Below are 26,773 nucleotides of genomic sequence, written 5' to 3' on the forward strand. Positions count from 1 at the left end.
ACGGGCCTCTCACCACTGTGGCCTCTCCCGCTGCGGAGCACAGGCTCCGGACACGCAGACTCAGCGGCCATGGCTCACGGGCCCAGCCGCTCCGCGGCATGTGGGATCCTCCTGGACAGGGGCACGAACCCGCATCCCCTGCATCGGCAGGCGGACTCTCAACCACTGCGCCACCAGGGAAGCCCTATTTATGTGCATATTTTAATCTCCAGTGTCAGATAAAGTTACTCAGATTGTTTTATTTGGGGTGAATGCAGTGGAGCAGGAGTGCAGGTAATGCCTATTGGTCCTTAATATCAATAGACAACTAGTTAAGGAAATAAGAGGGATGTCAGAATATAGTAAAAGGAAAGGTGCTTTTATTGGCAGCAAGGAAATCCAATTATTTACTTATTTCCAAATATGAATGTAAATTAAGCTTGAAGTGGTATGTTTTAATATTGTATGCTATTCTTAAATTACAATTTGACTGCTATGTTTAATTTATATCATTTGTATTTTTTAGCTTTTATTCCTTTACTCAGTAGCAAGGATTAAGATGAAAATTTTAAATGCCCTTTTCCCAGGAGTCTCAGAGAAATTTCAGTAAGCACTGAATGAACAAAAATGGCATGACAGAACAGAAGTAGTTCTTTGACTGTCAGCAGATATTTAAATAACACGAATGCCATCTAGTTATAATGAATTTCTTTAAAATTGATGATACTTAGAGAACAAAGGGAATCAGCCCAGAGTCACTTACTGTAGACAACTGTAGAGTATAATAGTTGACATGAAAATGACTCTTCAGGACTTTCAGCATAATAAACCCCTGGGTGAAAACTCTTAGAGTGACTTCCAGAAATACAGACTGCTTTTCCATACAGCAACTACATTTATGATCACCTGGAAAGACTAAAGTACCAAATGTAAAATTCCTGCTGTGACTGGCCTTAATATTAAAAGCCAGAGAAATGGAAAAAGGAGACAGTAAGGTGACAGTCATATTTAAATACTCAGTATTTTTGTTTATATCAGCCTTGCAATATATGTCTTTTTAAAATTACTTATTCAACAATTCAGTCATCTCTATTTAATATTCAATAAACAGTAAATATTTACTGAGCAAATTTCATTGGCCGCTAGCGTCTATTCAAGTCATAGGCATTACAAAGATAAATGTGATATTCCTGCTTCTAGAGGTCTTTAATCAGTGGGAGACATGACTGTTTAAATCAATCAATAAATGTGATATAATGGCAGATATGAAAGACAAGTGATATGTGAAATCACAGAAGAATCAACTTAGGGTATCTAGAATGACTAAGTAAGATGTCAAAGAGGAGGGAGCATTTAATCTGGGTCTTGAAGGAAAGAATAATAGAGCTTACTGTATAGAACTAGTAATAACATACGCAGGCCGTAGTTCATTACCTGATTTCCTGTTCTTTCAAACAAGATACATTGCGTTTGACCTCTAATGATAACTTGTGTGCACATTTTACTGATACCACTGAATTTGTCAAATATATAAAAGCTGTTTACTCTCAACTAATCTATCCACTAAAGCCAATGTACTTGTTTAGTCAGCATCTAAAATTGTCATGAATTTAACCAAAAATTACCCATATGTAGAGAATTTGATGTTAAGTATTAGACCAACAGCTTACCCACAAAAGAGCTATTTAATTGATCTTTCAAATTAATATTAATCTTCAATGGTAGGCTAAAAAATAGCTGCAAAAATTGTTCATACCTTTATCCCTAGATTTGTAATTATGTTACCTTATAAGGCAAAAGAGGCCTTGCAGATGGAATTAAGGATTTTTTTTTTTTTTTTTTTTTTGCGGTACGTGGGCCTCTCACTGTTGTGGACTCTCCCGTTGCGGAGCACAGGCTCCGGACGTGCAGGCTCAGTGGCCATGGCTCACGGGCCCAGCCGCTCCGCGGCACGTGGGACCTTCCCGGACCGGGGCACGAACCCATGTCCCCTGCATTGGCAGGCGGACTCCCAACCACTGCGCCACCAGGGAAGCCCCCAAGGATTTTTGAGATGGGGAAATTATCCTGGATTATTGGCATGAGCCTGAAGTAATTATAATGGTCCTTATAAAAGAGAAGCAGCAGGGTCAGAGTGAGAGAACGTTATGTCACGAAGAAAGCAGAGAGAGAAAGCAATGTGATAACCAGGAAAAGGAAAAGAGAAGTGACAATAGAAGCACAGATGAGAGTAACATGGGACCACAAGTTAAGGAATTCAGACAGATTTAGAAGCTGGAAAAGGCAAAGAAACAGATCTTAGAGCTTCCAGAAGGAACACAGGCCTGAGGATAGATTAATTTTAGCTTAATTTATCTAAAACCTATTTTGGGGTTCTGACCACCAAAGCTCTACAATAAGAAATTTGTATTGTTTTTAAGCCACCAAGTGTGTGGGAATTTTTTATAGCATCAAAGGAACTTAATATAGAACATAAAATATTTTCTTTACTAAAATGTCATTTATGATTTTGCTCCAACTGTAAATTATACAGTATGATTACAATTATAAAGCAAAACACTGGATCCTCTGGATACTTTCACAAAAAACAAGGAAATACTGTTATTCTAGAAATTTGACTAGGTTTTTCATTTTCCAGTGGTCATCCCATGTTAATTGCATGCACTTTCTTGAAAATATTTTACAGAAAACTTTTTCAAGAATGTCAAATCTGAACAGCTTATCATCCTCATTATAGTTATATCTACCTAACTGCAGGGATTTAAACAATTTTGTTTGTATTATTTTAGAATTTGGAATCATTCTGATATAAATGAAATAAATGTTCACCATTGAAAATATTCAAAAAATAAAAACCAATGGCATTAATAAGGTATCACATAAAAAAGTCACTCCATATTTTTCACCATATAGGAATATAAATTTTGAATAATTCTATATATAATATTTTGGACCTTGCAATTATCAGTAAACAATAATTCTTAAATATATTTCATCACATTTAAAAATGAAACTCTTAATAAATGCATAGTAATCCGCAAATTGCATGTCATTATTTAGTCAATTCATCATAGATGAACACTTAGAATTTATTTTTTTATTAAAAATAACACTGTGATAACTGTACATAATAATACCTATATCTCAATGATAGCTACCTTAAAAATTTCTGAAAGTAGAATTACAGTTGTGAATTGTATACAAAATTATAGATTATGGGATGCACCTAGTAAATTTTTCTCAAGAAGCTTTAAAATTAAGTTTATCATTTTCAAGAATGCATTAGAATGTTCATTTAATCACAACCTTTGCAACATTCAACATAATAAATTATTATTTTTTTACAAACTCATAAGGAAAATAGCATCAAGTGGTTTTAATCTGCATTCATTGAATTAATGATATGGAAAATATTTAAATTGCTTTTTGTCCATTTATAATTCTTTCCTTCCCATTTCAGAAAATAACTGCCTATGTTTAGGTCTACTTATTTATACTCTATTTTTTGTTGAATGAATAGTCCATCTGTTATTTATTTTTTAAATAATTTGGATAGGTGTCTAAATTATTTTGACAAAAAATGTTAAGCAATTTTTTAAGCATACCACTGGGGTTCTGTAATCTTTTTCTTGATTTTTCTATCCATTCTTCACTGATAACACACTGTTTTGACTTCCAATTTTATTATCGATTTTGATATTTTTAATGTAAATGCTCTGGTCCCAGTATTAATTTAATAATGTTAAATGATCACTTAACTATTCTCAACCATTTGTGAATGAATAAATATGCTGAAAGAGGGCATTAAAACTCAGAAATATTGTTTAATATTTGCTGAGTAAAGAAACTGTTAAAACCAAAATTAACCCCTCTATATATATGGCAAACTCCCTTCAGGGACAGGCATGATTGCCATAAATAGTCCAGGAACTGTGTGTTCCCAGCTTATTAAACTCATTTGGCTAGCAGTTTCTCTTATAACTCTAGTAAAAATTTACTGGTGACTGTAATTAGCCAAGTTTAGATCACATAATCCACCTCCATCCCACTCTGTCAGTGTGTATGGACTTTTTAAGCCTGTATTTCCTGAGCATAAGCGGAATCATAATTGGTACTTCATCAAGGACACAAAATTTCAGATTATGGTCAATTTTCACTGTTCAGCTTAGAAAAAAATAATTATTTTTTTAATTTGTATTTTTTATGTCCTTATATCTAAGATGCTACCCACTGTAAGGCATATGCTGCATACTGTATATATTATTTTGCAACTTTTCTGCTCTACAAACTTATGTAATTTATAAATGTTTATATCAATAACTCTGTTATCTATTTCACATCTGTATGATTATATCTCAGAATATTTATTGATTCAACATCTCAAGGATATTTTGAATGTCTTTAATATTTTGTCATTACAAACAACGCTTCACTGGATTTTCATGTTGTGACTCCGACATCATTTCTCTAGGGTACATAGCTAAGCGCCATATCGCTCAAAATATATTTAGAGCTTCAGTTTTACTAGATATAGAAAAGATCCACCACAAATTGCTTTTCTCATTTACATTCACATCAGCAGTCTATTTGAGTTCCCACTGTTGCAGTGTCATGCAAGGGTGGTCCCATATGCACTAGGACTTGGGAGAAATTTATCAATGTCATATAGCAAGGTGGATTTAGTTTTAATGAAAAAAATTATAAAACCATGGTTAGCAAGAGAATAGAAGGATGAGACCTCTATCCATTCTCCCCACAAAGAAGCATCCCCAGGTTAAGGTTAGGACAGTCTGTAGGACACATGATGTGTTTTTGTTCAAGTACAGACACCTTATGCATTTATTCCATTCCATTTAATCCACTGCATGTGTGAGCAGTGTGGGTCACAAAGATTATATGGGTGACAGAAAGTCTAGATTCAATAAATGTGCCTTGGGATATCAGTTTCCAGTCACCTGGGAATGTTGGGGTCAGTAGACTCTGAATAAAAAGCAGATGTTATAATGCAGACAAGGAGAGAATAATTTCTGTAGAAAGACTAAGGGTTACCACCATGTGCTTAATAAAGAAGATACAGAGATTGAAATTCTTTTATAATATTTGTGTTTTTTCTATTTATAGTACAGCTTACACTTCCTAAGTGGAAATTGTGTTTTAAGATTTCTGTGTGTGAAAATCCTTTTTAAAAATGTTTTTCATTTGCTCTGTATGAAAGAACGTCATATAGGAATTTTTAGTTACACAGTAGGATAACTTCTTGTATTCCCTAAATACTAGTTTAATATTCACTATGTGCCAGTCAATATGCTAAATGCTAAACTTATTGTTATAGATATGACTATTTTTCCCTCAAGAAGCTTATAATCTAGTGAAGAAGACAGTTGTGTGTGTGTGCACGCACGTATGCACACGTGTGCGCTTAAGGAGAGAAGAGATTGAGAGAGTGAAGATTATGGGGGGTGAAAGGGATGTGAAGGCAAAGCCAAAAGTGTTTGAGGGTTTGAATGATGTAGAAATGCAGTTTGGGTGGATTATTGTGTTGATATGTTTTAAAGGCTGATTTGGAAAGAAGTTGGACAAAGAGTGTTGAATCGGATTATGAAGAGTTTGCATGTCATATTAAGAATTTGATGATTAATTTTAACATTGGTAAAAAGCCATTAATGGGAAAACATTTTAAAATTTTTTTAAAGGAAGTAAGCAAGGTAATTTATGTTTTTAGAGAAGTAATGATGGGCGTTGTATTGAGAAATCATTAGTGAAAAATAAGGCTGTCACTTCATTCATTTAATTAACTAATTTTTGTTATGTACCTACCATGTGCCAGATAATGATCTAAACATTTGACAATCATAAATGAACCAAATAAAGAAAAACCCCTGCCTTGTGGACCTTACCTTCTGGTCGGGGAATAGAAAAAAACATAATGACTAAGTTATATACTATGTTAAGAGGTATGTAACACTGAACAAAGAAAAAGAGAAATGTAAAGGGGATCCAAGAGATCAGGGTAGGATAGGGTAGGATAGGATAGGATAGGATAGAATAGGATAGGATAGGATAGTGTAGGCATTGTTGAAACAGTTATGATGGAACAGATTCTTAAAGGATGTGAGATACTTAGCCATAGATATCGATATATCTCTCCCTGCGGAGCTAATCACCTAGCAAAGACCCCATAGCAGAAGTAGATATACCATGAGGCTAATAAAGCTTAAGCTTCAGGACCTTGCATTTACACTGGCCCCCGCAAAGTCCCTGTAGCTACTCTTTTATTTAAAATATTTTATTATTTTTCTTAAAAATGTAGCCTACGTTAAGCTTTAGAACTCACTTCTGAATTGACCTATAGATTTGAAGTTGAAATCTTTTATGTTCTTGGAACAGAAATGAAGCTAATGTGGCCAGGATAACTCACAAAAAGGGAGTTGATAAACAAAGGTATTCCATGTATGGTATGAAGAAGAAAGAGGGGTGGAAATACAAAGTTATAGAATATCAGAATAATTTCCAAGAATTTCAGTAATTGGATTTCACAATAATTTGAGAAATAAAATATTTGATAAACTAAGAAAATGTCAGTTATGATATTATAGAATTTATTTCACAATTATCTGTACTAAACAAATGATGTTATCATGCAATATTAATGCTTATTTAAATCATTTTATAAAATTTTAGAGGAAGGATTGTATTATATATATGAATTATTTTCATAATATACCAGCATGTCAGTTACCTCACAAATCACTAATTCTACAAAGTCCAATAAAATTATTATGTATCTTATTTTTTAAAAAAACTTTACTTTTCCAATGTTAGACAAATTAGGACAAAGAGCTGATTTTTTTGTTTTTTACAAATGAAAATAATCAGTGTGCTACTAAGTATAATAAAATAATTGATCAATTTGTTTCATTCAGTTATTATAGGGATGGATTTCGTATAATTCAAATATTTAAGGAGATACGATATAGATAATCATTTTTATTTATTCATAAATTTATTCAAATCAAATTTTTAGAAAATCAGACCAGTGTCGGCTACTGTGTTAAGCAGCTCAGCTCTTCAATTTGAAGTTGTGAATAGTATGGCTAAAAAAACGAATTTTGAAGAGATAAACACATGATATATATGTGTGCAAGTTTTACGCTGTTCATCACAGACCTCATATATCCTCTATGGCCATTCAGAAGTTTTCCAGAATTTCTAGTCAACTTCTTTGAAAGCAAAGTCCATTTTCTGTTTCAAATTGAAGTGAATCCTAGTAGTGTCCTATGAATACTTGCTAGAGTGAAGACAGAAAAGCAATAAGTGATTTTACACCAGATAGTTAGTAAATAACAAATCAAGACTTGTTAAAAATTAAGCAAGCATTTTCTTTGAGGTTTATGACTATAAATTCTGTAACTAACAAATCAACTTAGATGAGAAAGTCAGTTTAAGGAATAATGATCCTCAGAACAACAATTGTCTTTAAGTCGTCTACATTTGGGACAGCATCAAGGATTGTCGTGGCTTTCTTCTTTTCACTGAAGCAGAAATTCAAATTTCTTTCATCCCAGTTCTTTATTTGCATGCCCATACTCAAGCATTTTCAGGAAAACCTTTGGCAAATTATGTAAAAGAGCAGCGCGTGCCCAAACATTACTACCCAAGTAATTTCTATATATTTTTTTTTCTGTTCTAAAATGGAATACTTGTTAGCTTTTCCTCTATCCATCATTAACCCTCTGACTGGGGGGGTGGGGGGTGGATTATTAGTTCATCTGGAAAATTAAAACTCACTTTGATAATTAACCACTGCAAGCTAAGTTGTGCCCGTGTTGCAATAGTGTAAATCCCACACTAAATCCTGCATCTTGTTTCTGCTAATACTTTTTAAATGCTACAAGCATTGTGGCTATAGATTTATTTCATATAGATGTACAAAGCCGGTCTGTACCAAAGACACTGTGAAGAGTTCTGAGGCAGTCAACAGATGTTTAGAAACTGAGAAAAATATGATAGCCCTTATAATGCAACAGTAAACATAAGATTTTTTTCCTTATAAATTCTTGTTCTTTAAAAACAGTAGATTTGTATAACGAGATTCCTGAATTTTAGATTTTGTTCTGTGTTTGAAATAATGGTTATGCTCAGCAGTTTTTATGAAAACATCTAAATTTATTTTGAGGTGCAGTTACTAATTATTTAATGATATTGATATATAATCATAGCAAGGAAGAACAATAATTCAGTTTGCACACCAAAGGTAGAACGAGTAAACTTATCATCACATCTATGCCAACAATTATTAAACACACAAAATAATCAAAATAAGAAAATAAGTAATGATTAAATTACTTAAAAAAACTTCATATGTACTTGATTTAGACATTAGTTAGAAAACACAATCCAAATTGTTTTAAAAATGTGAGCCCAAAAGAACAAAACTACTGATTAAAATTACATTATAAAGTATACCATAATCTTACCAAGTTATCAATGCCAGTATATTACATTTGGATATGTCGATAAACTAATTAATGTGTCTAACATTTTAGAAGTGAGACATTTGATTTCCTGTCCCAAATTAAACATCTGTCTATTATATTGCATGTATTAATTGTTTACTTTTGAACATTTTTAACGTTTTATCTATCATTTTGTAAATCATATTTACTAATAAGATATTCTTTACAGAAAGTAGCTAAATTTTACATGAAAGATCAGAATTTCATGTCCACGGTAAATAAAATAATGCCGCTGTCCTCGAAAGTACAGTAACATCAAAATCTTAATTTATTCCTTTAAAAAGAAAACTGTAAATGAAATTCAAATTTCATAATGAAGCATAGAAATAAACCTGCAATATGAAATATATTACCATCACTACTAGTTATGTGCATCATATTTCCTATATTATTTTACAGTTTTTAATCAAGTAAAAAACAAGTGCCATATAGGCATTTTAGTTACATTGGAACCTTAATATTCATGTAACAATTTTAATAACCACTTGTCATATACTGGACACTGTGATTTAATGTAAGGACCCTTGAACAAAAAAAATATTAAATAGTTCTCTCCTTACTTTATGTGTTTCACTTAACAGATCACTGTCATTATCTGTAAAGTGACTAGATAAGCTCATTGCTATGATTGGTATAATTTTCTAATATTCAAGTGGGAATGTTGGGGGAGGAGTGCATTCAATGTTCACTTTTTTTTAATATTTAGCAACCCCCTAAACTTACACAAGAATACAGAGTCCCTCAGAATTACATTGAACTCAAGGGAACTTAAATTTAGAAGTAATATGACTTTCCTTTATGGTTATCCTTAAAGACTTCATCTTCAAAAATGTAGAAGCTGACAACTGTGTGATCTTAAAGAAATACAATAGGTAATAATTATCTAACTGCTGCATGAATGATTTAAAGCCAAGTATTTTTTCATATAAGAAATATGTGTTTAGAAGGGATAGAGAAGGGGTCCAAATGACAGTTTGAAAACTTTTGTCTGGCACATTATGTGTACATTGCACTCATCTAATCTAAGATAAAAATTGTTTTTTTTTAAAACATCCCCATTGAAAGATATTGTTTAATACAACTGAGAGAGTAGTCTAGCAATTATATATTATAGAATGTTTTACAGTTTGTGTTAATTGAATCTGTCAGATTATGTCCTTATATCTAATATAAAAATCTCTTTAATTCTGAAACAGAATAAAATACATTGCAACAAACACTCCTCAATAATATGTATGAGATTGCTGCTTAATATGTTAAATCATGTTAGTTTTTAAGAGCGACCTTCATGTAGCCTGTTCTATATTTTCTTGGACATGAGCACTGTTTACTAGCATGAGATATAAAATTAAACCAGAATTAGGCTTATTATTCTACTTTTCTATCTTGCTTCCTAAAGATAAATAACATAAGCATAGAATTTTTAAAAATATATGTACCTATACTGTGGTTATCACTACACGTTGATAACAAATTTTGGGGGGACAACTTTAGAGATTCTCAACCATTTCATGCTTCCACCAGTGAATAGTGTGAGTTACAGTTGCTCCACATTCTCGTCTGCACTTGAGCTCTTCAGTCTTTATTTTAAGCATTCTACTGAGTATGTAATGGAACACATTATGGATTCGACTTGCAAATCACTGATTATTAATAAGGTTGTGTTAACGTCGTCATTTAAATATTCTCTGAGTTCAAAATTTTTAATGGAGTCTTGTTTTTTTCTTTGATTTGGGGATTTCTTTTTCAACTCTATGGTTGCAAACAACTTCTAAACTTCTAACCCTCTGTTTTGTGACTTCACACTTTCAATGGTGCCTTTCAAATTTCCAGTGTTAAAGTTAAACTTAGACATTTTTCCTTTAGAGCTGAATGCCTCTTGTTTATGATTTTTGACACAAAGGTCATAAAATATCTGTTTAAATATGTATTTAATTATCTGTTTATTTTTCACATTTGTCTTATACAAATAGATCCATAATTGTCCTGGATTGATCACTTTACCAGTGAAGAGATGTAGTCATCCAGCTAATATGTTTTTAACATAATTATCCAGTGGGCTTGGCACCATTTATTAAAGACTCTTTCTCCCCTAGAACCACCATTGTTATTAATCAAGTAGTCATACATATGAATGTCTGTTTCTGGACTCTGTTTTTTACCCATTGATCTCTTTGCCTATTCTCCAATGCCATATGACGTTAACTATTGTAACTTTTTTTTTTTAATTGACATTTGGTGATGTTTTACTACACTTTTTCAAGAGATCTTGGCTATAAATGACACTTAGCCTTTCCATGTAAATTTTATGGATAGGTTAATTTCCAAATTAAAAAAAAAATGAAGTCGGGGTCTTTGTTTGAACAGTATTGAAGCTTTAGAACAATTTGGGAAAACTTGATTAATTGAGTCTTCCGAAGCGTGGACAAGATATATAATTATTTATTTAGGTCTTTAGAAATGTCTCTCAATGAGCTATTGTTTTACTATCAAAAGTTTTGTATATCTTTTGTTAGATTTCATTTTATACAGTTGATATATTTTTTTTAAATCCCTTAAGTATAGTAAATTATATCTTTTTAAGATGCTAGTTTCAATTCTAGGGTATATATACATACAAGAGATGCTTGTGTTGGCTTTTTATCAAACAAACTTACACATCTCACATATTAAGTTTAATAATTTATTTGTAACTAGTCTGGAATCTACTTCTCCAGACATTTTTGCTTGAACGTTATGATAGTTTTATGTCTCCCTTCCTAAACTTTATAAATTTTATTTAATTTTCATTGTTTAATACACTATATAGATCCACCAATGCAATGCTGAATTAAAGTGACGATTATAGGCATTACAATCCTGTATTGATCAAAGAATGCTTTTAATAAATCTCCATTAGACATGATGTTTATTTATTTTTTTAACATCTTTATTGGAGTATAATTGCTTTACAATGGTGTGTTAGTTTCTGCTTTATAACAAAGTGAATCAGCTGTACATAAACATATATCACCATATCTCTTCCCTTTTGCGTCTCCCTCCGACCCTCCCTATCCCACCCCTCTAGGTGGTCACAAAGCACTGAGCTGATCTCCCTGTGCTATGTGGCTGCTTCCCACTAGCTATCTATTTTACATTCGGTAGTGTATATATGTCCATACTACTCTCTCACTTCGTCCCAGCTTACCCTTCCCCCTCCCTGTGTCCTCAAGTCCATTCTCTATGTCTGCATCTTTATTCCTGTCCTGCCACTAGGTTCTTCAGAACCATATTTTTTTCTTTTTTTTTGTAGATTCCATATATATCTGTTAGCATACAGTATTTGTTTTTCTCTTTCTGACTTAACTCTGTATGACACACTCTAGGTCCATCCACCTTACTACAAACAACTCAATTTCATTTCTTTTTATGGCTGAGTAATATTCCACTGTATATATGTGCTGCATCTTCTTTATCCATTCATCTGTTGATGGACACTTATGTTGATTCCATGTCCTGGCTATTGTAAATAGAGCTGCAGTGAACATTGTGGTACATAAATCTCTTTGAATTATGATTTACTCAGAGTATATGCCCAGTGGTGGGATTGCTGGGTCGTATGGTAGTTCTATTTTTAGTTTTTTTAAGGAACCTCCATACTGTTCTCCATAGTGGCTGTATCAATTTACATTCTCACCAACAGTGCAAGAGGGTTCCCTTTTTGCCACACCGTCTCCAGCATTTATTGTTTGTAGATTTTTTGATGATGGCCATTCTGACCGGTGTGAGGTGACACCTCATTGTAGTTTTTTTTTTTTTTTTTTGCGGTACGTGGGCCTCTCACTGTTGTGGCCTCTCCCGTTGCGGAGCACAGGCTCCGGACGCGCAGGCTCAGCGGCCGTGGCTCACGGGCCCAGGCGCTCCGCAGCATGTGGGATCTTCCCGGATCAGGGCACGAACCCGTGTCCCCTGCATCGGCAGGCGGACTCTCAACCACTGCGCCACCAGGGAAGCCCCTCATTGTAGTTTTGATTTGCATTTCTCTAATGATTAGTGATGTTGATCATCCTTTCATGTGTTTGTTGGCAATCTGTATATCTTCTTTGGGGAAGTGTCTGTTTAGGTCTTCTGCCCATTTTTGGATTGGGTTGTTTGTTTTTTTTGATATTGAGCTGCATGAGCTGCTTGTAAATTTTGGAGATTAATCCTTTGTCAGTTGCTTCATTTGCAAATATTTTTTTCTATTCTGAGGGTTGTCTTTTTGTCTTGTTTATGTTTTCCTTTTCTGTGCAAAAGCTTTTAAGTTTCATTAGGTCCCATTTGTTTATTTTTGTTTTTATTTCCATTTCTCTAGGAGGTGGGTCAAAAAGGATCTTGCTGTAATTTATGTCATAGAGTGTTCTGCCTATGTTTTCCTCTAAGAATTTTATAGTGTCTGGCCTTACATTTAGGTCTTTAATCCATTTTGAGTTTACTTTTGTGTGTGCTATTAGGGAGTGTTCTAATTTCATTCTTTTACATGTAGCTGTCCAGTTTTCCCAGCACCACTTACTGAAGAGGCTGTCTTTTCTCCATTGTATATTCTTGCCTCCTTTATCAAAAATAAGGTGACCTTATGTGCATCGGTTTATCTCTGGGTTTTCTATCCTGTTCCATTGATCTATATTTCTGTTTCTGTGCCAGTACCATACTGTTTTGTTTACTATAGCTTTGTAGTGTAGCCTGGAGTCCAGGAGCCTGATTCCTCCAGCTCCGTTTTTCTTTCTCAAGATTGCTTTGGCTATTTGGGGTCCTTTGTGTTTCCATATAAATTGTCAAATTTCTTGTTCTAGTTCTGTGAAAAATGACATTGGTGGTTTGATAGGGATTGCATTGAATCTGTAGATTGCTTTGAGTAGTATAGTCATTTTCACAATGTTGATTCTTCCAATACAAGAACGTGGTATATCTCTCGATCTGTTTGTATGATCTTTAATTACTTTCTCAGTATCTTATCGTTTTCTACATACAGGTCTTTTGTCTCCCTAGGTAGGTTTATTCCTAGGTATTTTATTCTTTTTGTTGCAGTGGTAAATGGGAGTGTTTCCTTAATTTCTCTTTCAGATTTTTCATCATCAGTGTATAAGAATGCAAGAGATTTCTGTGCATTAATTTTGTATCCTGCTACTTTACCATATTCATTGATTAGCTCTAGTAGTTTTCTGGTAGCATCTCTAGGATCTCTAAGTATAGTATCATGTCATTTGCAAACAGTAACAGCTTTATTTCTTCTTTTCCGATTTGGATTCCACTTGTTTCTTTTTGTTCTCTGATTGCCATGGCTAAAACTTCCAAAAGTATGTTGAATAATAGTGGTGAGAGTGGACAACCTTGTCTTGTTCCTGATCTTTGAGGAAATGGTTTCAGTTTTTCACCATTGAGAACAGTGTTGGCTGTGGGTTTGTCATATGTGGCCTTTATTATGTTGAGGTAAGTTCCCTCTATGCCTACATTCTGGAGGGTTTTATCATAAATGGGTGTTGAATTTTGTCAAAAGCTCTTTCTGCATCTATTGAGATGATCATATAGTTTTTTTTTTTTTTTTTTTTTTTTTGCGGTATGCGGGCCTCTCACTGTTGTGGTCTCTCCCGTTGCGGAGCACAGACTCCGGACGCGCAGGCTCAGTGGCCATGGCTCATGGGCCCAGCCGCTCCGCGGCATGTGGGATCCTCCCGGACCAGGGCACGAACCCGCGTCCGCTGCATCGGCAGGTGGACTCTCAACCACTGTGCCACCAGGGAAGCCCGATCATATAGTTTTTATCCTTCAATTTGTGAATATGGTGTATCACATCGATTGATTTGCGTATATTGAAGAATCCTTGCATTCCTGGGATAAACCCCACTTGATCATGGTGTATGATCCTTTTAATGTGCTGTTGGATTCTGTTTGCTAGTATTTTTTGAGGATTTTTGCATCTGTGTTCATCAGTGATTCTGGCCTGTAGTTTTCTTTCTTTGTGACATCTTTGTCTGGTTTTGGTATCAGGGTGACGGTGGCCTCGTAGGATGAATCTGGGAGCATTCCTCCCTCTGCTATATTTTGAAAGAGTTTGAGAAGGATAGGTGTTACCTCTTCTGTAAATGTTTGATATAATTCACCTGTGAAGGCTTCTGGTCCTGGGCTTTTGTTTGTTGCAAGATTTTTAATCACAGTTTCAATTTCAGTGCTTGTGATTGGTTTGTTTATATTTTCTATTTCTTCCTGGTTCAGTCTCTGAAGGTTGTACTTTTCTAAGAATTTGTCCATTTCTTCCAGTTTGTCCATTTTATTGGCATATAGTTGCTTTGAGTAATCTCTCATGATCCTTTGTATTTCTGCAGTGAGTTGTTACTTCTCCTTTTTCAATTCTATTGAGTTGAGTCTTCTCCTTTTTTTTCTTGATGAGTCTGGCCAATGGTTTATCAATTTTGTTTATCTTCTCAAAGAACCAGCTTTTAGTTTTGTTGATCTTTGCTATTGCTTCCTTCATTTCTTTTTCATTTATTTCTGATCTGATCTTTATGATTTCTTTCCTTCTGCTAACTTGGGGTTTTTTTGTTCTTTCTAGACATGATGTTTATTACTATGTTTTGTAAATGTCATTTGTCAAATTAAGGATATTCCTTCTGTTTCTAACTTGCCAAGAACTGTTTATCATAAATAGATTTTGAAGTTTTTCAAATCTTTCTGCATCTGTTGAGATGATCCAATACTTTTTTCTTCTTTATTGTGTTAATGATTTTTAATAATGATTTTCAAATGTAATTCAAGACCTACCTTCTTACAAGTGTGTGTCTGTGTTTGTGTGTTTATATGTGGTATTTTATATGTTGCTACATGACTTTTTCAGCTTTTCTTTTTTCTTTGCTTGACCTTTAGGGTTTTGCATCTATATGCGTAAAAATGGCCTCTAATTTTCTGATCTTATCATGTGTTTGTCAGTTTCTACTATGAAGGATATGATGGTCTCATAAAATGCATAGGGAAATAGACTGTTTTCTTCTTTATTCTGGTTATACTTGTAAAATTAAGATTTTTATTTATTCCTCAAATTTTTGGCAAGCCTTATCAGTGATCCTATCTGGTATGCACTGGACTTTGTAGAAAGTATTTAAAATTCAGATTCAGTTTTTCTAAGTTTTATGAAGCAATTAATAATTCATCATCATTTCTCCTTCAGTTTTATAAGCTCTCTTCTAGGAATTTTTCTAATTTGCTAACATTTTCATAGGTGTTTATAAAGATTTTCATAGTACAAATTTATTGTGACTTACAATCTAAAAGGTCTATTCTGATATTTTCTCTTGCATTTCTGATTTTATTATCTATACCTTCTGTTTTTTCTCATGATTAGTCTCACTAAGAGTTTATCAATTTTATTAGCCATATTAAAGAACTGACTTTTGTCTGTGCTCATCCTCTATTATATGCTATTTTACATCTCATTATTATTTTCTGTCTTATCTTTCTTACCTTTTGTATTCAATTTACTATTTTCGTAATACCTTGGGATGAATTCCTAGATAATTGATTTTTCACTTTCTTCCTTTTTAATGAATACAAATAATGGAATAAAATTCTGACTACAACTTAAAATATCTTAACATTTCAAAATATTTTCTAATATTTTAAATTTGTATTGACTCATTTAATTATATAAAATATATTGCTTTATTATAAAAATTAGAGTTTTTAAAATATTGTTGTATTTGTGATAATTTCTAATTAATTTTATTTTGGCCAGATGACATAATAATTATGATTTCAACCCTTTGAGATCTGATGAGACTTGATTTGCAGTACACTATAGCACTATTTTGAAAAAAAAATGCATGACTATATGTATTCTGTAGTTGTAAGTAGTGTTTTATACATGTAATTATTTAATGTAGGACAAGATTTAGAACCTTGCTATGGGTGAGCAGGCAATAAAAGTATAATGGGAAGCCAAATATGCCTTAATATCTAGCGTGTCTGTAAAGGTGACAGTCATTCAGAGCTACCCCTAATAGCTGCAGGACCTGAAGAAGAGCACAAAAGGAATTTTAATGAGTGAAAGTTGACAAAAACAGAGACATTAAATTTTCTTCTTTTTTCTTGTTGTTGTAGTTGATTTACAATGCTGTGTTAGTTTCAGGTGTACAGCAAAGTTATTCAGTTATACAGACATATATATATATTTTTTCAGATTCTTTTCCCTTATAGGTTATTACAAAATATTGAGTATAGTTCCCTGTGCTATACAGTAGGTCCTTGTTGGTTATCCATTTTATATACAGTAGTGTGTATATGTTGACCCCAAACTCCTAATTTATCCCTCCTTCCCTTCCCTTTGGTAACCATAAGTTTGTTTTCTATATCTGTGGGTCTATTTCTGTTTTGTATATAAGTTCATTTGTATGTTTTGGTTTTTTTTTTAGATTTCACATATAAGCAATATCATATGATATTTGTCTTTTTCTGTCTGCTTACTTCACTTAGTATGATAATCTCTAGATCCATCTACGTTGCTGCACATGGCATTATTTCATTCTTTTTTATGGATGAGTAATATTCCATTGTGGATATATATGTATCACATTTTCTTTATCCATCCATCTGTTGATGGCCATTTAGGTTTCTTCCCTGTCTTGGCTATTGTAAATAGTGCTGCAGTGAACATTGGGATATGTGTATCTTTTTTAAATATGGTTCTTTCCAGATCTATTCTTATTATGTCCATTTGTTATGTTGTGTTAATGAATGATTAATAAAATATGAACATGTAATTCTTAAAAATTGTTGTTATTATATTTTATTCCTTGGAGCCACTAGGAAATAAGTTTTGTTACGCAACATCTAAGAGGGAGTCTTTGACAAATTAGCCTTTTTGCGGCTAAAATGTCACTACACCCTGAAACAGTGTCCCTCCTCAATATTGACATCAGTGCAGCCTGAAAACCTTCAAAATATCTGAACAGTCTTAATTTGTTTTGAGGAAATAAGGCAAGAGGTGAAAGGGACCTGGAACCTGAATGGGCTAGTGACCTGATTGGTGTTAGTCAGAAAAGTGAATATCTTGGTTTGTAGTTTGTAGAGTATCAATTCTGCACTCTGGGTATTATGTGATAGTAATGCCATATTTCCTTTAATAATTGTATTGTTCAGTGTGTTTGTAATACACATGGCCTTCTTGTACAGGTATAAAGACAATACAACAGTTATTCTTTCTCCTATATAATAAATGGCCTGCATTCCTCTTCAACTGGGATTGCTGCTGCTTTTCCACTGTCTCTACAAGGATCAACTGGGAAATCATTTGTCTTTATAATGATCTGTGATATCTTAGTAATAATCTATGTATTTCCTGCCCTTATTTTTTCTTCACAAATAACTCATGGTCTATATATATTCTTCTGTATTCATTAACGCTACATATTTTATTCTTACAATTGTATATAATTAATGTGGATTCTGTTTTGGATTATTAGCACCACAGAATAGCTATAGAAAAAAAAAATGGCCAAGCATTTCTAATCAAGCACAATTGGTATCTGTCAGATTAGCTGCCTGAGAATAGATTCCACTGCCAGCAGAGTGACTCCCTACCTTGGCAAATCACCCATTCCGTCAAATTTCCCAACACTTCACCTGTTCTACGATGGTGCTGTCCTCATTTTCATTTTAAGGGGTTATCTCAACACCTACTCCATCTACCAAGTTTGCATTCTACAACACTTTATTTTGGATAATCCCGTGTGTTAATTTAAGGACCTCTTTTGCCTATTCAGGTCCCAAGTCCTATTTTACTTTGATAATCAGATTTTCATTGCTCTCAAAACTAAATAGATAACCAATTCCTTTTTATACAATTTTGAGGGTCTGCTGCCTGAAAATATTTGGTTTCAACCATGCAATTCTAAGAAATGGAAACCATTTAAAGCTATTTTAAGTCCCCCATATGCTTAATACATTCAGTTTAGTGTTGACAGAATCATTCTCAATGGATGGAACAGTGGACTCTAGATTGATCTCCAAGAATGATTCTCAGAACAAAACTATAGAATTGGCCCAATAAGAGATCTGTTGCTTTTTTCACAAAGAGGTAGGTGGGAAAACAGGTTATAGTTGAAGTTCTTGATTCAAGAACACACTACAAGTGCTGTCATCCAAGATTTAGGAAACTTTTGCTGCTGTGGCTGCATCTGCCTTTCAGTAGTCACAAATCTAATGTCTAGTCACCAGAACGCAGATGCAGAAAACGCAGTGTCCAAAATCTCACTTTTCAGAACCAAACCAAAGCAACAGGAAGATGACTTCTTCATTTCCACCCTCCAAATTTTGAACAATTGCATTTAATTTCAGATTAATTTGCACAAATTAATTTTCATTTAAAATCATGACTGCAGAAAAGACCTGCAAATATTATGTTACCTATTTAGGCTCTGATTTAGAGAAGGCACACTAGAAGAAGATTGAGATTAGCAGCTTACCATTTCCAATCCAACATCAGTTAAAATAAAAAGGCAAATTAAATGTGGGGCAAGGATGATGAAAAAAAAAAACTTTCCATTTTCTACATTTCAGAACATCAAGGTCAAAGAGTAAATACAAATAATTCTGTAGCAATAGTAGTTGTGAGTGGGGCAACAGTAATAGAATTATTCTACGCAATGCCACAAAATTTAGCTGCAATAAGTCAAACCAACAGAAGATGTCTTATTAGCAGTCCCGGAGGCAATGAGACAATGATGCAATTCCTTAGTATTCTAACGTAAATTGATTTTGAAGCTATACCGTTCGGCATCTGTTTCCACATGTTTACATAATGAAGAGTTTAGCAAATTACTTTACATTACCTCAAAATGCCTATGGCTATTGTATTGAAATTGGATTCAATTAGACACACTCTTAGTTGAACTAAAAAGAAACTAATCCTTATACACCAACATGCAATCGTCAGCCTTGTGGGCCTCAAAAAGCAATTATGCAGGAGGGAGAGTTCAGAATTAGTGTCTGTTTACTAGTTATGCATATGAACACGGTAGTGATGCCAGCGTCTTGGGCTTTGCTTATACTGATACAGGAGTCCCAGCATTACCATATATTATTCAGCTCAGTGTTCCGAGTGTGATGTGAATTATAGGTTCCTAACATATTACTTTTCTGTAATGCAGGAAGCCATTGTTAGAAGCAATCCAAGAACCTGACCTCTAGTATTTTCAATAAGTTTTTAAGAATTAAAATCTCTTTATTAAATCTTTTTCAAACTAAAATAGAAAGCGTTGTTTTACTAAGAAACTAGAATCAGCAATCCTCAGTGATGTTCCTTGAATAGCTTTACTTATTTATTTATTTTAAATGTGTGTCATATATTTGTTTGGCAATGTAGAATGCAAATTACAAGATTCACAGCTCTGAGAAAATCCATAAATTTAAAAACATAAATTTTTGTTAATCCCCTAAGTTGTATTATGTTATATTAACATTCTCTAGAACCAGTGTTTTGGAAACACACTATGAGAAGGGCAACATTAGGCAGTTTATTTTATGGAAAAAGCACTTAAGGGATTCATGAACATCCGGCAGAATAATCATGTGTTCCTTTCATTAAAACTTTTGAAATTGAATTTTATTGTCATGTGGGACTCGAGGGACATTGTTCCAGCTAATGATTAAGAACTCTCCAGACAATAGGGGCTTCTTAGACAATGGGTGAATTTCCAGGATGTCCGGCCCCCTTCCGAGAAGGAGGGAGATAACAAAATGTAAAAAAGGTGTCTGTCAAAGACCAATCAGGCAGCTGGGGAGAAGGAGGGAGATAACAAAATGTAAAAAAGGTGTCTGTCAAAGACCAATCAGGCAGCTGGGGACAAGTTCCCTCTCTGGTCCGAGCCTAAGCCGGGACCAATCAGCAGGAGAACACAACCAAATCTATAATTTACATACGGGGAAGTGGGAACCTATAAAACTGACATATTCGCGCCCAAAAGGGTTCCTTCTTCGACCTCCTGCGTGAGGACCAAGGAACCCCGTTGCACCGGCCTTCAATAAACCTCTTGCGTTTTGCATCGACTTCCGACTCTTGTTGTTTCCTGGGCGAGTCGAAACTCCTAGGAGACCGCGCAGGTCTAACAGTCACATAGATGGAAAGTTTTTAGAATATTAAAATACCACCACCTGATTTAAATGCATACTTTACCGCAGGCTCCTCCTATTAAATCTTTATTGGTTTCTAACTATCAAGAAATTAGGACAGTTAATATCTGACCTGAGGAAACAATATGCTCACACAAAATGAAATAAAATATTAATAAATTGAAATTAAGAAAAGCTATAAAGATTTAAGTCTTAGAGCCTTATCTCCCAGTTCCACTGAGAACAACAGATTAAGTCACCTAAGGAGATCAAGTGTCCCATTATGTAAGAATATTTTAAAATACTTTTTCATAGCCCATAGGAGTCCTTCTCAAGGTCCGACAATATTCAGTATTTAGAAGATATTTATCTTCTATTGATCAAGTACTTATTGACAACTTATGGTGCCACAGGTACATACATTTTTATTTCTATAGTTTTATTTCATTAAAACCATAACATTATAGTTTTATTTATGCAAATTTTAATATTTCAAAGGAAAATGCAATATAAATGAGGAAATAAATTATTTCAAAACTGATATTTTAATGTGTTTATGGAACATTTTACATAATTATCTCCTGTGGTGGATTAAGGATGACTGCAAATTAGTTGACATTTCTCCCATGAAGATGTGCATCTGTGACCTTGCACTTTGAAATCTGTGTGGTCAAGGTCCTTTCTTGACCAATGGAATATGGCAAAAGTGATGCCAGGACAGTTTTCTATCCCAATTCTTAGAACTGGCAGCTTTTACTTCCTCTCTGTTGTGATATCACTAACTTGTCAGCCATATGAGTAATCCATGTTGCAGTATATCTTCCAGGCCCTATCTCTGAGTTATATATATCAAATTAACATCGACTTTTCTCAAACTGTATATACAGAATGCTACCTCACACTTACTTATGCTTATATTTATTTTTAACATTCCTTCTTTGCTAATGTAATTAGTGTTATTAAGAATAGAATATGATAGTTTAGATGCAGTACATATTAAAAGATAACATAGAATGTCATAATAACTTTATTGCTGAAATCTGAAAACTTAGGGTAGGTGGACATATATTTGGAAAAATTACTGCCAAAACTGAATCAGGAGGAAAAAGAAAGCTGAATTGTTTCATATCATTAAAGAAACTAAATTATTGTTTATTTTAAAGAATTTTTTAAATAAATTTATTTTATTTTAAAAAAAAAAGAATAGAATATGAAGCATATTTTAATTTGTGAGTCCTTCCCAAGTTCCATGGGTGTTATGTATTTTTATGCATAAAATGTTTCACAGAAAAATTTATATGTAGATATACTTATCACTTCTTGCATTATTATTTTTAAATTTATTTTGAAGGCCTGAATTTGCTCACATTTTTTTCTAATATTATTATATAATAGTAGGAAACTAAGGGATTTGGGATCCTAAAGCACATATGAAAAGAGGGAAAACCCGTTATCAAAGTGGTAGTAGATTAAAGCTCAAAACACTTAATAATAATACGGATGATAAGCAAGGGAAAGATAAAAAAAAATATATTGAAGTCTTATGGAGTAATGTTGAGCCATGACTTTCTTGGGATATAACATCCACCTTCCTAATATATCTCACTCAAAACATGATTTGTCTTCTGTACTTCTTTTTTATAAGGTTATATCTTAAAACCCAGCTTTCATTATACAAGATAAATACGTTCTAGAGATCCAGTGTACAGTATTATGCTTATAGTTAACAATACTGCATTGTGCACTTAAAAATTTAAGGGGGTTGTTCTCATGTTATGTCTTTACCACAATTTTAAAAAGAGTTCCAATCGAAATTTTATCTACTGAAAGAAAGCTTTCTTGACTAATTTAGTCCCAATTCTGAGATCATGCAATACATATATATTATTCAAGTGGTTTCATTTGATAAATTAGAAGTTTTCTTGGTAAGTAACTTTTTCTCATATTTGTGCCTTTTATGTCCTTAGCAAATGGATTAGAAAAATGAAAAGTACTCAGTAAATACTTTTTTCAGGTTTACTTTTGTTGGTATTTTTAACTTTCTTGAAGATAATAGCTATCATCTTTTTAATTTCATTTATAAATAAATATATACTGACCACAATAAACTAATCACAAATGGAGAAATACATTTTAAACATTAAAAAGCCATTTAATTTTCACTTTTTTTGAAAACTGTAGTCAAGGAAACGTAGCCAAAGATTCAATAAAAAGTTTACCAATGTTGGGCTAAAGAAAATATTCTAATATCTATTGTGGTGATGGTGGCACAACTCTGTGGATATGTTAAACATTATCTAATTTAACACTCTGGAATACAATGGAATATTATTTAGCCATGAGAAGAGGAAACCCTGCCCTTTGTGACAATATGTATGGACCTTGAGGGCATTATGAAATCAGACAGACAGAGAGAGAAAAATACTGTATTGTATCGTTCATATGTGGAATCCAAAAAGAGCCAAACTCATAGAAGGAGTAGAATGGTGGTTACCAGAGGCGGAGGGTGGGGTCCATGGAGAGATTTTAGTCAAAGCATACAAACTTCCACTGATAAGACAGGTAAGTTCTGGGAATGTTATATACGGCATGGTGATTATAGTTAATAATATTGTATTAAATACTTGAAAGTTGCTAAGAGAGTAGATCTGAAGTGTTCTTAGCACACACAAAAAGATATTATATGAGGTGATGGAGGTATTAGCTAATGCTATGATGGTAATAATTTGGCAAAATATGTGTATCAAATCAATATGTATACACCTTAAGCTTACACTATATGTCAGTTATATCTCAATAAAGCTGAAAAAAAAAAAACAACAAAGATCTCAAAAACAGTTTTCAGGAACACATCTGAGATCAATAATCAAACACAAAATTCAATCCAAACATTGATATTAAGGGATAGGATAGGCAGTTATGCAGACAAGAGATAAAAGCGCACATACAGTGTCAAAGGCAGTAGGAAAAGCAAGTAGGTTTGAAAGAGAGGGTAAAAAGCAAGATCATTTGAGATGTATAGCCTGATGAAATTCTTTGGTGTGCAGGAGAGCAGTCCCTGGTCATGTTTGATGGGATGCTATCTGATAAACCTAATGTAACCTCATTAACATTAATTGCTCTTTGGGACTGGGAGAAAACTTTAGTAATACTAACTCTGGCTATCTAGGATGAGCCAAGTTTTTGTTGATTCCGAAGCCAATTGTACTTCAGGAGTCCTTTCTTGACAGGAAGAATACTGAAATTTTAAATGCAAAATGAAATATAGACTAATCTGCTCCTGGCAGTGAAACATATTTGTAAAGATACTTTCTTTATTAAATATATCAAAGAAAATGATTTGGGAAAGCCTGACCATTTACCTGATGTTGAGAGAGGCCATGTGCAATTGATCATTACTCTGTGTGCCTGTCAGATTGTCTTAGAACTTACCAATATTTCTTCACTAGAGAATATTATTTGTATATCTTTTCTCCAGTGTGTTCTAAACTTTGTATATATTCATTGTGACTGATTTTTTTTTTTTTTTTTTTTTTTTTTTTTGCGGTACGCGGGCCTCTCACTGTTGTGGTCTCTCCTGTTGCGGAGCACAGGCTCCGGACGCGCCGGCTCAGCGGCCATGGCTCACGGGCCCAGCTGCTCTGCGGCATGTGGGATCTTCCCGGACCGGGGCATGAACCCGTGTCCCCTGCATTGGCAGGCAGACTCTCAACCACTGTGCCACCAGGGAAGCCCTGTGACTGAATTTTTATGGTTGGTGTAATTTGGAGGCTTTACAATACTCTCAGTTATAAAATAGACCCTGTTAATTTCCACAAAGAATTTAAGAGAGCAGAATTTATTCCTAAAAAAATTGATGTGACTGACTGCAACAAGAGAAATTGTCTATTCTGAGAACGAAAAGCACCAAATAAAGTCTTTGATACCCATGTTTTAAGATTTTGTCAAAGGAGTACACAAAAGATGAAATGAAAGAAAAAGAGGTAATTTTTAGATAGCTTTGGGCTATAAATGCAATTAAAATAATTGTCATCCTGTCAAGACCACATATTATATCTTATACTAGGAACTGTGGAATTGAGTATTATAAATAACTAATTATGCAATTCAGTAAACAACAGCAAATATTTACTGAGCAACTATTCTGTAACAGGGGTTGCAGGAAAAAAATGGGGAAAAAATAGTCCTTGTATTTATGGAACTAACAAGTGGAGACAAACAATAAATAGATAAGCTCAGTATCTATTAAAACCAATAGTTATAGTTGCATTCAAGAAAAATAAAGCAGGAGAGAAGAGTGAAGAGATATGCAGAAGGATAGATAGTATATGAGTTACATTTTCAACAACACGGACAGAAAAGGTTTCACTGAGGACATAATTTGCACAAGACTTGAAGAAGCAGAGGGAATGGATCTTACAGATATTGAGAGGGAAGGAATTCTGATTACAGACAGCAGGGACCAAGGTTCAAGTTTATCACAATTTTAGCACTGGTAAATCTTACCTTTAACTAGCTGCTTTGTAGATGCCAAGACCTGAGCTTGCCATCCCTCTTCAGGACTTGTAATTGTTTGTGTACTTGTATGCATTTTCTAAACTTCTTGAAGCCAGTGGATGTTTCTGATCTCCCTATCTTCAGCATCTTTCACAGTTCATTATGGGTCCTGTATAAATAATTGATAGATGCTGTTGATGTTTCAGCAGTTCCTATAACTGGAGGTCCTTACCCTTCCATCTATTATCTCCTTTTCAGTCTGCTCAGAATTATTAAGGTGTGTGCTATAAATTGATTTCTACCTACCTCCCACCCTGGTTATCCCATACTGCTAAATTAATCATTTACACTGTCACTTGAGGCTTAAAATTTATGATTGTAAGTATATTAGGAGTTAGAAAAATTAGTAGATCTCTTTATATTGTTTAAATATTAGTATATTTGGACAGTAATCCTATCCTTATCCTGCTTAAAATTATTCAAAATTCATCACAAATGAAAGGGTCTTCTCAAATATGTTTCTCTGTGTATCATGTGTATTTCATATTGATAAATTTCTATAAAATTGAATTAATAAGCTGTCCTTTATATAATATCAAGTAATAGTAAAAATTTAATCAATCTTCCTAAACACGAGGCTCCAGAATTTCCCTGTTCAGAGTAATATGTTCAATGTTTTCCTAGTACATAAGATGAGGTCCAGAGTTCTGTATATATTGAATATACAGTATTTAGGAAAGCTTGAAAATGAACAACTAAAATAACAAAAATGACCATCACAATCACTAAACATATTTATAAAAATTTGAAGAATAAACTGACTCATAAGCAGTATTTCCTATATCTGAAATAAAAACTCAGAGAACTAAAACTTACCTCTGCCATTCCAAACCATTTATTGAAGAGTTTTCTGATAGAATCTTGACAGAATAGCTTCCATAGTGATCTTCCCTGAATTTTCTACTACTACTTCAAATGATAAAAATAGAGCTCACCTGAATGAGGAAATTTACTCTAAAGGAAATCATTAGGAATAAAGCTTCATTTGGTTGGATACATATTAGGTGAGAAGTGAGGGAAAATGTACATTACAGAGGTGAGAGAAAGAGCATGCTAATTAGCAGAAAATGTGAATGAAAATATTATGATGGAAAAACTAAGAGTGTTTTCAGAAAGTAGCTGATAGTCTATTTTTGGACACAATATTATGAATTTTCAGAAGTAAGTGAGGAGTAGTAAGCAGATAGAGACCATATCATAGCACAGATAGTTCTGGATGTACTGCTTGCAGTTATCTTTGCAGAAACTAGGGAACTATTTAATATAAGTTAATTCTTTTATTATAAACAGGAATTATATTGTTAGTAGCTATCTTTGTTTGAGCACTACTTCTATAAGAAATTAATTTCTAAAACACTTATCTATTATATATTTAAACTTTATAACACTTCATGAGGTAGACATTATCTTCATTTTACAAGTGTGGTAAGTATGTTGGCATGATGAATAAAGACTGCTTTTCTTTCCTTTAATATATTCGTTGATGTCAATTTACTGTTAATGAAAAAATACATTATTTAAAGTCAATGTACTGTTAAAGAAAATGGTAACTATTCATTTTAGAGTATGTAGCAATTATAGAAGTAAATATATGACAAAAGAAC

Source organism: Delphinus delphis, chromosome 18 (assembly GCF_949987515.2).
Source record: "Delphinus delphis chromosome 18, mDelDel1.2, whole genome shotgun sequence".
Lineage (NCBI taxonomy): Eukaryota > Metazoa > Chordata > Mammalia > Artiodactyla > Delphinidae > Delphinus > Delphinus delphis.